Raw genomic sequence first — 14,232 nt, 5'->3', positions numbered from 1 at the left:
TACTGATTCTTTTAGTGTTTTGTTTTCCAGAAGCTATTTCTATTTCCAGAAGCTATTTCTATTTCTACCAGTTTTACGAATTGGTAAAGCATATTTTTGTGAGCAAAATTTGAAGCGTTTATTTTTCTCTCTACTTGACTTCTCCAGAATTTGGAAACTATTTGTGAATATTCTTAATTTATGGCAATATAGTTATTTGCATAAGTTCAATAACAATCTGCTATCTTTTGTATCAGGACAGAATTGGAAACACTGGTTATTTTACCAAGGCTTTGAGGGAAATGGCATATTTTCAGATATGCCCAGACTGCTTTGAGGAATTAAGTTTGACTTTAAGGGCCAATAAAAAGCCCTCTGGAGAAACTGTCTTGGGGCCTCATCTATAACATTTTCTGGTCTGAGTAAGTAAATAGGTCACTTTTTGACAAGTCCAGGAATTCCAAATTACTTTGAGAGCTCAAGAAAAGAGGAATTTACCCAATTCATACAAGTATCCACAGGCACAGTTAATCCCTTGGCTTGGCTCAAGAGGCTTTTAAGTTCAACCTGAGATTCTTTATAAAAAAGGTTCCAGCAAACCCAATTTTTAAAAAAGGGAAAGCCTATACAGCCAATAACTATTCTTGTTGCACTTCATGCAAATAATCTAGCCAAGTATAGTAAGACTAAAATTTATGTGCCAAATAAATTGGTCCCACTATGATTTGTCTTTGGTACAAATAGGAAACTAGAGAGAGAAAATTCTGTTTCAAAAGAAAATTCTAGCTTTGTCCATCATTTGTGAGTTTTCATTTTTTGCCTACAATTTTGACATTGGTCCTTCTTGAATTTTTCTCCTCTCTGTGGACCATAAACTCCTAAGAATGAATGAGCCTTCCTAGTAACGTGGGATTAGATGAAATGAATTCATGTCTTCTACAATGCTTTCTCTGAGAGATTTTGAAGAATGGAGGAAATGTAAAAAGAAAATGAAAATCTCAGGACCACCCCCCCTAACTTCTTATGCAAAAAGAAGGTCAAGCCCTCAGACACCTGTGAAGAACTGGCCCCACAGGTCATTCATTAAGAAAATTCCTTGCTGGCATCCCATAAGCAAGGACATGCAAACTGTAACTTTAGGTTTACAGGCTATGTCTAGCTCCTCAAACTAAAGTCCATTCCAATTTCACACTAATAATGAATTACAAGCTTATCTTTACAGGTGCAAAACAGAGACAAGACAGGATCAGACATTTTTCTACTTACCCAGGGATAGCTACATAACTGATGCTTATTTTAGTCCCTTTTTCTTCTCTAACATTTGCCTTATCTTATGTAAAATGTATATTTTCCTGGGTCTCACAAAAATGTAACCATTTTTTTTTTTTTTTTGAGACAGAGTCTTACTTTATTGCCCAGGCTAAAGTGAGTGCCATGGCATCAACCTGGCTCACAGCAACCTCAAACTCCTGGGCTCAAGTGATACTTCTGCCTCAGCCTCCCGAGTAGCTGGGACTACAGGCATGCACCACCATGCCTGGCTAATTTTTTTCTATATATATTAGTTGGCCAATTAATTTCTTTCTATTTATAGTAGAGATGGGGTCTCGCTCTTGCTCAGGTTAGTTTTGAACTCTTGAGCTCAAACGATCCACCCGCCTTGGCCTCCCAGAGTGCTAGGATTACAGACGTGAGCCACTGTGCCTGGCCAAAAAATGTAACCATTTTGTCTCACTTCCCCCTACTCATTTTTCTGTATGCTTTTAATGCTGAAACTTCCACATTCCCCTCCAGAAACACAGACACAGGTTTGTCTGTGGTTTTTGTTTTTCCCGGGTGTGTCCTCCACTTTGGCTTAATAAACAGCAATTGATTGAGATTTTTCCCTCAGTCTCTTATTTTGGCTTGACATTGCTTTATATGTTTATCAAGCTACCTATCTATATTTTTTGCTGAATCTTCAAAGAAAGTTGTAGACATGATAACATATCACCCCTATAGCTCCTAGAAATAAGGACATATTTTTATATGATCACTGTAACATCACACTTAAGAAAATTGATAATGGCCTAATATCATATAATATCTAGTCCATATTTGAATTACCACAATTGTTCCCTGTATTAGTTATCTATTGCAGTACAACGAATGACCAAAAACTTAGTGCCTTAATACAAAATTCATTTACTTAGCTTGAAATTCTTTGAAGCAGCAATATAGGCTGAACATGCCTAGGCAGTTGTGATTTCTGCTGGTTTCCCTCATGCCTCATGTAGCTACAGCAAGCTTCAGGTCACCTGGGCCATTCTGTTTCTAGAGGATGCCTGGCTATCAGCTGGGGTGTCAGGTGAAAGTGGGCCATGAGTCTCTCCTCACCTAGCAGGCTTATCTGAGAGTCCCCATGTCCTGTTTAGCCTGTGGGCCAGCCTTCTTTTTTTTTTTTATATTTTTTTTTGAGACAGAGTCTCGCTTTGTTGCCCAGGCTAGAGTGAGTGCCGTGGCGTCAGCCTAGCTCACAGCAACCTCAAACTCCTGGGCTCGAGCGATCCTTCTGCCTCAGCCTCCCTGGTAGCTGGGACTACAGGCATGTGCCACCATGCCCGGCTAATTTTTTCTATATATATTAGTTGGCCAATTAATTTCTTTCTATTTATAGTAGAGACGGGGTCTCGCTCTTGCTCAGGCTGGTTTTGAACTCCTGACCTTGAGCAATCCGCCCGCCTCGGCCTCCCAAGAGCTAGGATTACAGGCGTGAGCCACAGCGCCCGGCCTGGGCCAGCCTTCTTGATGGTCACAGTTCTCTCTAGGCCACCATCACTATTTTTCCATTAGCTTCATTTTTTCTTCATCACCTCAGTGGTCCACATGGTAACCCCTTGAATCTGGAAAACAGACCTGACTTGCTGGGTAGAGCATCTTCAGGTGATCTATACTTCGAGATGATTTTCCTTTATTTCCATTTGTACTTTTTGGCAAGTGTGCCTAGCTTTAAGTAGTGCAATCATAAAAGAGTAAGTGTTGATAACAATACAAGCCATCCCCATATATCCATAAATGTGTAGCCAAAGCCCCAACATGCAGGCTATCAAAGACACCTGCTTCCCCTTAATTCATAGGGCTCAGACTGACTATGAGGACATTGAAATCATCCCCATTAGGTCTTCATTCTGATCTGCCGAGCTTGGTCACCTGACCTACCTCTCCCTTCTCCCCTGCTGTACCTTCCCTACTCTGGAGACAGTTCCAGTGGCTGGCAGCCTCTACTATGCTGTGAGCAAAGAGGAGAGCAGAGGAATTTTTGATGGGTGGATTCAAATAAAGGCTATTAATCAATACTTGAATTTTTCTGTTCTGTTCTATGTCCATGACTTGCCATATGACATGGGGTGGGTCCTGGGTTCTGAGTCAAAGACCACTTTGCCTCCCCTACTTCCTTTTCACAGGCCCCCAAGCAGATCTGCCAACCTCCTTGACCCTTTAGAGGTCATTTCCTCAAATGTGAAGTGGGGATAAACACAGAATTGTTCGGAGGATTTAAGAAGAATAATTGAGAATGCCCTTTGTAAATGAAAACACTGTATAAGCCTCATGAATCATTATTAAGACAAGCAGTTATGGCCGGGCGTGGTGGCTCATGCCTATAATCCTAGCACTCTGGGAGGCCAAGGCGGGTGGATTGCTCGAGGTCAGGAGTTCAAAACCAGCCTGAGCAAGACCCTGTCTCTACTATAAATAGAAAGAAATTAATTGTCCAATTAATATATATAGAAAAAATTAGCTGGGCATGGTGGTGCATGCCTGTAGTCCCAGCTACTCGGGAGGCTGAGGCAACAGGATTGCTTGAGCCCAGGAGTTTGAGGTTGCTGTGAGCTAGGCTGATGCCACGGCACTCACTCTAGCCTGGGCAACAAAGCGAGACTCTGTCTCAAAAAAAAAAAAAAAAAAAGACAAGCAGTTAGGAAAAAACAACAAGACCTGGAGAAGCACTGTGTCCTCTCTGAAACCTTGGACAAAATGAGTGAGGCACCCCATGAATTAAACAAGGAAAGTCCATCTTTGTTCATGAATGTAAGCACGGGTTTTGAGAGATTTCTCCAGACAGAGATTAGGATAGAGAGAAGAAGTTTATGTACTTTTTCCTGGACAGAAAAAGGGCCATCATGGAGGTGGAAAAATGGAGAATGTGCTGGCTTTGAAAACCAGCTATTCAGGCTTTTTAAAGGGGGGAGGGTTGTAAGTTAGCAGGATACAGTTGAGAAACTGCTGCATCTGTGCCTTTCTTTCTCTCTGGTGGCAGGCTGATAACAGAAGCACGGCAGCTGGATGTCAGAGTTGGCTCCCTCACCTTTCCCTGAAGATGGGATTGTCACTGGGGATGTGACTCTGCCCTCGAGATATGGCTGAGGCCTGAAGCCCACACCCTGCTGTCTGCTCTTGTCCACTCAGGAACTCCTTGAGGCTGTAAAAGATGTTTTAAAAAGTAGTTTTAAATGAGAAAGATTTACATTTCCTTTCCATCTGTTCAGCCCTTTTCTGATGTTTTGAGAAACAGAACACCCCACAAAGGTGCCTGTTAGTGAGAGAGCTCATCGGGTTAATCTTTAGCTGTTATTGGGGAAATTGTGGCATTAGATATTTTCCTGTTATTTTTACAAGGCCACCCTTTCAGTGAGAACTGCTCAAACAAGACCCTTGCCTGGCTTGTAATCTGGGTGGGAGCAAGCATCACCTCTGGTTATGGTTAAAAAGCCTACATTTTCCTGCAAGTGTATCCATTTTACTCAACCTAAAAATAATAATTTGTTTTTGTTTGTTAGAGCTTACCGTATGTCAGACACCCTTCTAAAGATGTTAATTAACTCATATATGTCATATGGAAAGTATAATGGAGGAACTGTTTTATCATTGTATTACAGATAAGGAAATTGAGGCACACAAGCATTAGGCACTTCACCCAAAGTCACAGATGGAATGTGGCAGAGCTGGGAAAAGGAGAAATATGTATTTATTATTCTATTAACCAGCAAAGTGAGTCTAACAAAAAAATACATTTTAAAATCTAAAAAACAAACACCTAAGTACAAAAAGATTGCTTTTATCAATGAAACTTTTACAATGATAAAAGACCCAGTTTATTTATGAAAGCAAGGCCCTATAGGAACACTTTCCTTCATAATGCTTGTGATAAAGAGCAGCAGTAAAAATACTTACCTGCAAAAATAATTCCATGTATCATTAAATCTGAAAATTTAAAAAGAAACCATCTATAGTTCAGCAGTCTAACCATGTATTCTTCTCGGGAGAGTCATATTAAACATTGAATTACGCATCTTTCATTCCCAGTGATACTTGGTAGGGTGTTGTATTTTAACGATACTTCAAAGCAGCTAAAATTAGCATATTAGCATAAAGTCAGGTCCTAAAGGGCTATTTGGAGCCCAAGGTTTATTACTTTTATTCATTCAACAGTAAACATTTAATGAGTACCTGCTATCTGCCAGGGGTATCTCTAGTTCTTTGAGAATAAATATAATTAAAACTCGTCCCTGTCTTCAGGGAATGCAGTGTGTATTACAGTTGCCAAGTTGCTGAGCTACAATGCACTGCTCAAGAGTAAAGGTCTAGTGAGGTGGGAGATCAGAATTGCAGGGGTAGGGGGTGCCCTGGGGGGTTAGCAGAGCAGGGGCTGCTTCAGCTGAGTCTTAAAGTATAACTATTTGTAGATGGAGAAATTCAGGCTTGGGGGCTTTGGTCATTTGCCAAGGAGACGTAAATCACAGGTTCAAGACCCAGAATTGGAAGCCAGGTCTTCATACCCCTGATCCAGTGCTCTTTCCTCCTTACCAATGGAGGAGGCATCTTTTAACATAATGAACCACCAAATTACTCTCACGTGGCAGACAGTTCCAAAGTGCTCCAATTTGTTCATTTACTATCACCTGTGCAAATGCTTGGACTCTGACAATTATGAATAAATTGGTCATTGATTACAGTAGTTTTAGGGTGACTCTCAGAGCACTGATTCTCAAAGTATAGTTCTTGTGCCAGCAGCATCAGCCTTGCCTAGGAACTTGCTAGAAATGCAGATTCCCTGGCCCCACCCAGGAGCACTGAATTAGGAACACTTGGCACGGTTCCCACAACTGTGCTCTCCAGGTGATTCTGATGGAGGTAACATTTGAGAACCACTGCCTTAAAGAAGTTTAGAAAAGCTCACTTTCACATTTGTTTGCTTGTTGATGAGTTGTCCAAATGTAGCTATAATTCATGCATTTGTTTGATGGGCAGGGGAACTAGGCTCTTGTTACTTCATGTGTGGTTGATGGACCAAAAGCACCACGTGACCTGGGAGCTTCTTGGAAATGCAGGATCTAGCCAGGTGCAAAGACAGGCACCTGTAGTCCTGGTTACATGGGAGGCTAAGGCAGGAGGATCACTTGAGCCCTGGAGTTCAAGGCTGCAGTGAGCTATGATTATAACAGAATAGTTGCCCCTCCTCTCATAGATATGGAAGTGTAAAATTGAGAGTAAGGAATATGTAACAGAGGGAATGGCATGAAAAAATGGCAAAAATGTTTTCTGTCTCTTTAAAACTTCCCCCTCTCTTTGGGAATTAAAATCTGCATTACTGCCTCAGGCCAGTGATTGGCAGGGGCAGGAAAATGTCCTTTGTTCTTTGAGCTACAGGAGATGGCTCAACAGAACTGTCCTGGTCTGGCGGAGGTGGAGGTCCAGAGGTCATGGTATTATCTTTGGTGGAGATGTAACAATCAGAACCATTAACTATAGTTGAATGACAGTAGCCTAGAACTGAAAACCGCCCCTTTAAAAGCTCTGTATTTCTGCTTATTATTAGGACATTGGCAGTTTTAGACAGGAGTCTCCATCCCTTCTCATTTGCTGGCAAATTAATAAACTCCTCTTTCTTTCTCCTCAAACCACTTGTCCTCATTCTTCTGATGCAGCCTCGAGGACAAGTGCCCCTGACGACAAGTGCTGAGCTTTCGGTAACATGATGATACCATTCCACTCTAGCCTGGGTGACAGAGCAAGACCAAGTTTCTAAAAAGAAAAATTAAAGAAAAAAAGAAATGCAGAATCTCAGGCTTGCCCCGAGACCTCCTGGATCAAAATCCACACTTTAACAAATACCCAGGTGATTTATATGCACATTAAAGCTAGAGAGGCACTGGGCTAGATAACATCCAATTTCAAAGTCCAGGTTGTATAATTCTTTGAGTTTTAACGTGGTCACAGATCAAAGTGTATTATTAAAAAACATATAACCGTCTGGCAGCAGCTGTTTCATCATTATGTGAATACATAAAGAAATCCCTTGGCATTTCAGCACAATTTTTTTATAAAAAATATATTTAGTTTGGTGCCTGCTGTGCACCAGGTATTGTTCTAAAACTCCAGGAATACAAATGTGAATAAGATGTAGGTATTCTACTAAACAGAACAGATTAAAAAACAAAACAAAACACTAATACTGTAATAGAAACATTGACAAGACACAGGTAGCTTGGGAGGAGAAAGTATTGCTTTTGAGTACAGTTGGAGGGACAATCACAGAAGGCTGCCTGGGGAAGTGACCTCTGAGTTATGATTTGAAAAATGCACAGGACTTCATTAGTTAAACAAAGCAGAGGAATGACATTCCACACAGAGGAACTCTTTTGATCAAAGGTACAGAGACATGAAACAACTTGGAGCATTGAAGGAAACTGGAGAAGAGTTTTAAGCAGGGGGAATTTGCATTTCAGAAAGATCACTTTCATTCAGTGGAGTCCCTTGCAAAGTATAGACGAATCCTTGCTGCGAACAGAAGGGGCAACTGTCTTTTCTCCGGAGATGGGAGCTTTGGGCCTGGAAAAGGGGAAAAAGGAAGAGAGGAGGGAATTGTTTTTGTTCTTTTTTTTTCCTGAAAACTTATGTTTCTACAAAAACCTGTATGTCGATGGGTTTTTAAAAAACAACTTTATTCACATGCCATAAAACTCACCCAATTAAAGTATTTTTAATTTAATTTTTTTTGTATATTCATAAAGTTGTATGGCCACCACTGCAATCAATTTTGGAATATTGCATTACTCCAGAAAGAAACCCCAAACTCCTTAGTTGTCACTCATCACTTCCCATATCATCCCCAGCCCTAGGCAATCACTAATTTACTTCCTGTTTCTCTATATTTTTCTATCCTGACATTTCATATAAGTGGAATCATACAGTATATGACCTTTTGTGTCTGGCTTCTTCCACTTAGCATGTTTTCTAGGTTCCTCCATGTTGTAGCATGCATCAGAACTCCATTTTGTTTTGTGGCTCAATAATAATATTCCATATCGTATGGCTAGACCATATTTTGTTTATCCATTCAATAGTTCACAGTGAAGGAAATAAAAATATTTTACCCCAAAATATAATTTCTTGACATATTTTTAAGTGGTTCTGCAAGGTTGTCTTTTGTGGGGGAGGTTTGCATCTGTAGATCAGTGGGGAATCTGCATTGATGCAGCCAGGGCCCTTGTTCTAATCTCCTAATGTAGGAAAGATTAACTGAGGGTCTGACACCTTTAAAGGTCTGAAAAGGATATTTTCCATCTATTCTTTTATTTATTTATTTATTTATTTTGAGACAGAGTCTCACTCTGTTGCCTGGGCTAGAGTGCCCTGGCATCGGCCTAGCTCACAGCAACCTCAAACTCCTGGGCTCAAGCTATCTGCCTCATCCTCCCCAGTAGCTGGGACTACAGCACGCACCACCATGCCCGGCTGATTTTTTCTATTTTTAGTTGTTTTGGCTAATTTCTTTCTATTTATAGTAGAGACGGGATCTTGCTCTTGCTCAGGCTGGTCTTGAACTCCTGAACTGAAGCAATCCTCCCGCCTTGGCCTCCAGAGTGCTAGGATTACAGGCGTGAGCCACCGTGCCCGGCCCATCTATTCTTTCTGAGGGCTGCTATCTGTAAGGTTTCTTCTACATAATGACACTGCCTTTGCTCCCAAGCCTCTTTCTTTCTTCCTCCCATAACCTGTCTTGCTACTAAAACCGGATTTGCCACCCTAACCTGGCATGCTCTGAGCCCCCATTCTTTTTGTAACCTCAAGATGGGGAGTGGGTCTTCATTCTGTTGACTCCCATGTATACACATTAAATAAATTTGTATGCCTTTTCTCCTATTAAATCTGCCTCATGTCAGTGATTTTCAGTGAACCTCCAAGAGACCAAGGGCCTTGGCCCCACGATGTGGATTGCTTCCATTTTTCTGGCTACTCTGAATAATGCTGCTATGAACATTTGCATATAAGCTTTTGTGTTGATGTATATTTCCATTTCTCTTGGGTATATGCCTAGGAGTAGAATTGCTGGGTCACGTGGTAACTCTGTTGAATCACTTGAGGAGCTGACAGCATATGGTCTCTGTGTTTAAAGGTACATGGAATTATTGAGTAAATGAAATGTCAAGTTCATTCCTGGCTTTTGTAGCTGGTTTAGACAAACAGTTTTTCCATCACCTCTTTGTCTATCCATTCTGCCATTTTCAACACTGGTTTCAGCCTTCTTAAACATCCTGAGATGGACCAGGGACTCCTCTTATGGGCCTATCAGGCCCACAAAGCATAGAAATAAAGGGAAAATCTTGAGTCCCTTCAAGGGAAATTCTGGGCACCTTAGCTAGCCTAGAAAAGTAAATGAGCAACCTGATAAGCAAGAAGATGATAATGACTTAAACAATAGTCTCCAAGCAAACCAGAGACATGAAGTGTTTTAGTTCCTTATGGAAACTAAAAGATAACATCTTAACATATGTTCTTGAGTTGTTTTTCAGAAACCCCCACTAGATGGAAAATGCCAGCCTATCACATAGACTTCGGGTAAGGGAGAACTAAGGGTTGAGCTCTGAGCACTGTTCTTTGCTCTAAATTTCTTCCTGAGGGGCCTGGAGAAAGTCACACCCACAGGCCAAACCTTAACATTCCTTTCTTGTGACCCCAAGTTTTAGACAAGGCCTTGCTTCCTTGATTAGAACCAATTGCTAATCAAAGAATCTCTGAATCCACATATGCCCCATAATCCCCTGCTTCAGGATATCCCGACTTTTGGGGCAAAACCAACACATGACCTCCATGTATTGATATATGATTTTACCTGCAACTTCTGCTTTCCTGACATATACCCCGGCCTTTAAGAACCCTTGCTTGTAAGTCATCAGAGATTTTGAGTCTTAAGCATTAGCTGCCTGTTCTCCTTGCCTGCCACCATGTTACCGAAAACTTGGCACTTGTCCACGAAGCCAAGGAAGAATGAACAAGTGGTTTGAGGAGGAAGGAAAGAGAGTTTACTTTGTTGGCAAAGGAGGAAAAATGGTAGACCTTCTTGTCTCAAAATCCAAATTTTTCCCCCAACATTCATAGAAATACAGAGCTTTTAAAGGATGGGTGCTAAGCTTAAGGCAATTACTGTTCAACTGCAGTTGATAATTCTGATCATCCCATCTCCACTGAAGACAATCTTGTGACCTCTACCCAGGATATTTCTTTACCAGGTTGGGCTGGGCCATCTCCTATTGCACAAATGAACAAAAGACATTACCCTGTTCTCCCAACCACTGGCCTGAGGCAGAGATGCAGGCTCTAGTCCTCAAAAAGGAGTGGAGGATGTTTTAAAGAGACAGAAAATATTTTTGCCATTTTTTCCAGGCCATTCCCTCTGTTACAACCATGTCATAAATGTCTTTTTCTCTCTCTGCACATCTTGGCATCAGTATCTGGCTCTACTATACCAGGCAAATGGACCTTAGTTTAGTTTGCTAACAAGCTGGGTATTGCTGACTGCCTACATTTCTCCTTTCTTTTTCTTTTCTATTTTTTTTTGAGACAGAGTCTCACTCTGTCACCCAGGCTAGAGTGCCATGGCGTTAGCCTAAACTCCTGGGCTCAAGCAACCTTTCTGCCTCAGCCTCCTGGGTACCTGGGACTACAGGCATGTGCCACCATGCCTGGCTAATTTTTTCTATATGTTTTTAGTTGGACAATTAATTTCTTTCTACTTTTAGTAGGGATGGGGGTCTCACTCTTGCTCAGGCTGGTTTTGAACTCCTGAACTTGAGCTATCCTTCCTCCTTGGCCTCTCAAAGTGCTAGGATTACAGGCGTGAGCCACTATGCCCGGCCATTTCTCCTTTCTTGAGGTGTAGGGGCCAAGAGAAAACTTCCCCCTCACCTTCTAAAGGTTCACTAAAAAATCAATTGACAAAAGGCAGATTAATAGGAGAAAAAGCATACAAATGTATTAACAGGCTTGGGAGTCCTACAAAATATAATATCTCAAAGAAAGGGAAGATGGTTGACTCTTTTATACCATCTTAAGGTTACAGAAAGAGTGAGGGTTTGGATCATGGCAAAACAGGTTATGGGAGTGGGGAAAGAGGAGGCCTGCTTGGCAAAGGTGGTCTTGTTACATGGATGAAACTTCACACGCAGCAGCCCTCAGAGAAAACAGAAGATAAATGTTTCTTTCAGACCTTTAAGGTATCAGATTCTCAGTTAATCTTTCCTAGATTCAGACAAGGGAGGCTCTCAGAGAAAGCCTGGCTGCATGAATGCAGATTTTTCTCTACAGATGCAAATCTCCTCCACAAAAGACAGCTTTTCAGCTATTTTTATATTTTTAGCTCTTCTGAATAGCCACCTTGAAACGTGTGAAAGAGGTATATTTTGGGGTGAACTATTTTGGTTTCCTTCAGAAGAATGATAAGAAGGATCTGCCTGTAAGCTGCAGGCAAGGTCTTTGGACACAGCAAAGCATCTGGTTTTATTGTCTCTTCTAGGGCAAAAAATGATCAGCAGTGGCTATTCAGCCATAACTGTTACCTAATTTACAGCACGTTCATGGGAAAGTTGTCATCTAATTCCTAACTGCATCATTAAAACAGGTGCAATTTCTAGAGAGATTTCTCACAGAATATGTGATGCCTGTAGAATATGTGTGTATGTATAGATTGCAAACTATGTATAATATGTATACATTGTCTTCTAGAAAATACAAGGTATTGCTCTGTCACTCATGCAGGAGTGCAGTGGCGCCATCACAGCTCACTGCAGCTTCCAATTCCTGGGGTCAAGCAATCCTCCTGCCTCGGCCTCCCAAGTAGCTAGGACTACAGGTGTTTGCCACCATGCCCAGCTGATTTTTGTTTCTTGTAAAGACAGAGTCCCGCTATGTTGCTCAGGTTGGTTTTGAACTCCTGGGTTCAAATCCCAGATCCTCCTATCTTGACCTCCCAAAGTGGTGGGATTACAGGCGTGAGTCACCGAGCCCAGCTGGTCATGAATTTTTGTAAAAAAAAAAAAAAAAAAATTGCGAGAGGAAGATATTTTAACTGGAGTTGGTTAAGATGGCTGTTTCTTTCCACTCTGACTTGCCCTCTCTTACTCTTCCCCTCATTTTATATAGTCTTGGGGCCACTGTGAACATTTTTGGGAAATGGTTAAGTGGAAGTTAAATCAGGAATACATTTAGCCTGGGCATAGTGGGATATATTTATGTGATTCCTAGTTGCTTTTGTGCGCAGTTAAGTTATTGCTTGTCATCTTGGTATGGGAATAGCTTCTAAGAATATTCCTATCACCCACTGAGATGACTCACCTGGTGGTGTGATAAGAAATGGTAGGAGCAAATGTTCTATCTCAATACCAACATATACTACTGCACCTGGAATCAAAAGTCTGTGAGTAGTAAAGGAGAAATGAAGCATGGAATATATAAAGCCAGAAGCTAGCCTGTGGAAAATCCTTCCAATCATTTAAATATGTAAAAGTATAAGCAGGAGATTTGGTTCCCATTTTTAGCTACTCAAAATGGAAATTCTCTCCCGTCAGAAACAAACTATATACTTTATCATTTTTTTCTCAGTGATTTGACATGAAATATGGACAAGAAACCATAAAATTCACAACATGCTACAACAGTTAAGTCATTGACAACTAACTGGCTAATGAATGCTGTCAATTCAAAGAATATTTAAGATTAATTACTGTACAAGGACCCTTGAAAGGCCCCCTAATCTTACAGCTTACATAGGAAAAAACTTGATAGAAGTTTTACCAAATTTGACAATTCTAAAAATTTGGCCTTAAAGAGCATAAAACCAAAACATTGTGGACAAAAAAAAAAAAAAAGACATTATAGCAATTTGTCAGGCAGTTAATTAATAAAAATAATCTGTTGGTTTTATAAATTTTTTGTGATACAGTATCTACCAACTTCACTGAATTTTGTTGTGATTTATTTCTTCTTCTAAATAAATATGCACATTTGCACCTACTTTTGTATTTTCGATTTGTTTTTTTTTTTTTTTTTTTTTTTTTTGAGACAGAGTCTCACTTTGTTGCCCAGGCTAGAGTGAGTGCCATGGCGTCAGCCTAGCTCACAGCAACCTCAAACTCCTGGGCTCAAGCGATCCTCCTGCCTCAGCCTCCCGAGTAGCTGGGACTACAGGCATGCGCCACCATGCCCGGCTAATTTTTTTTATATATATATCAGTTGGCCAATTAATTTCTTTCTATTTATAGTAGAGACGGGGTCTCGCTCTTGCTCAGGCTGGTTTTGAACTCCTGACCTTGAGCAATCCGCCCGCCTCGGCCTCCCAAGAGCTAGGATTACAGGCGTGAGCCACAGCGCCCGGCCTCGATTTGTTTTTATACTTTTTCATGACAAGGATCCATCAATTGTATAAGCTTCAGGTCCCACAAAACTGTATCTGCCTTTGCCTAGAACCCTGCCGCTTCTGCCAGCCCAATCACTGAGGAAGAATATCAGAGGATGGGTTTCCTTAACTCTAGCCTGACGAAGACCACAGATCCAAGGGCTTTTACAGAGGTACCAAGATCTGTGCTCAATCTCTGCCAATATCCCCTGCTGCCCGGGATCCACTTCTGTTTCCTCCCAGCTCATCTGACCTCCCAGTCCCTGACCAAGTCATGCTAGATAAATGCTGACACCTCTTAAGAAAATGGCTAAAACAGTTTATCTATCTAAGATGCCCTGTTGGAAGTAGTAAGAAGGACATCTAGAATGGGCAGTTGGGGCCAGGTGGTAGAAAACATTGGAGACTTTGCACTGTGTCCTGGAATTAATGGGGAATCACTGCAAGATTTTTCTTTTTCTTTTTTTTTTTGAGACAGAGTCTCACTCTGTTGCCCAGGCTAGAGTGAGTGCCTTGGCGTCAGCCTAACTCACAGCAACCTC

At 41.2% G+C, this 14,232-nt stretch overlaps 1 protein-coding gene across 1 annotated transcript in view; it reads right to left on the bottom strand.

Annotated features, from left to right (window-relative positions):
- Positions 1 to 2,457: 2,457 nt before the first annotated feature.
- LOC105882445 (glia maturation factor beta) overlaps positions 2,458 to 14,232 on the bottom strand; it is a 902,793-nt gene continuing 891,018 nt past the window's right edge. The window contains exon 2 of the mRNA XM_075999213.1: positions 2,458 to 2,749. The gene's annotated coding sequence lies outside the window, so the exon portion shown is untranslated. The remainder of the gene's footprint in view (positions 2,750 to 14,232) is intronic.

This window comes from Microcebus murinus, chromosome X, assembly GCF_040939455.1.
Source record: "Microcebus murinus isolate Inina chromosome X, M.murinus_Inina_mat1.0, whole genome shotgun sequence".
NCBI classification, from domain to species: Eukaryota; Metazoa; Chordata; class Mammalia; order Primates; family Cheirogaleidae; genus Microcebus; species Microcebus murinus.
Note: the sequence above shows the minus strand (reverse complement) of the source record. Positions and strands in the feature narration are given on the sequence as shown.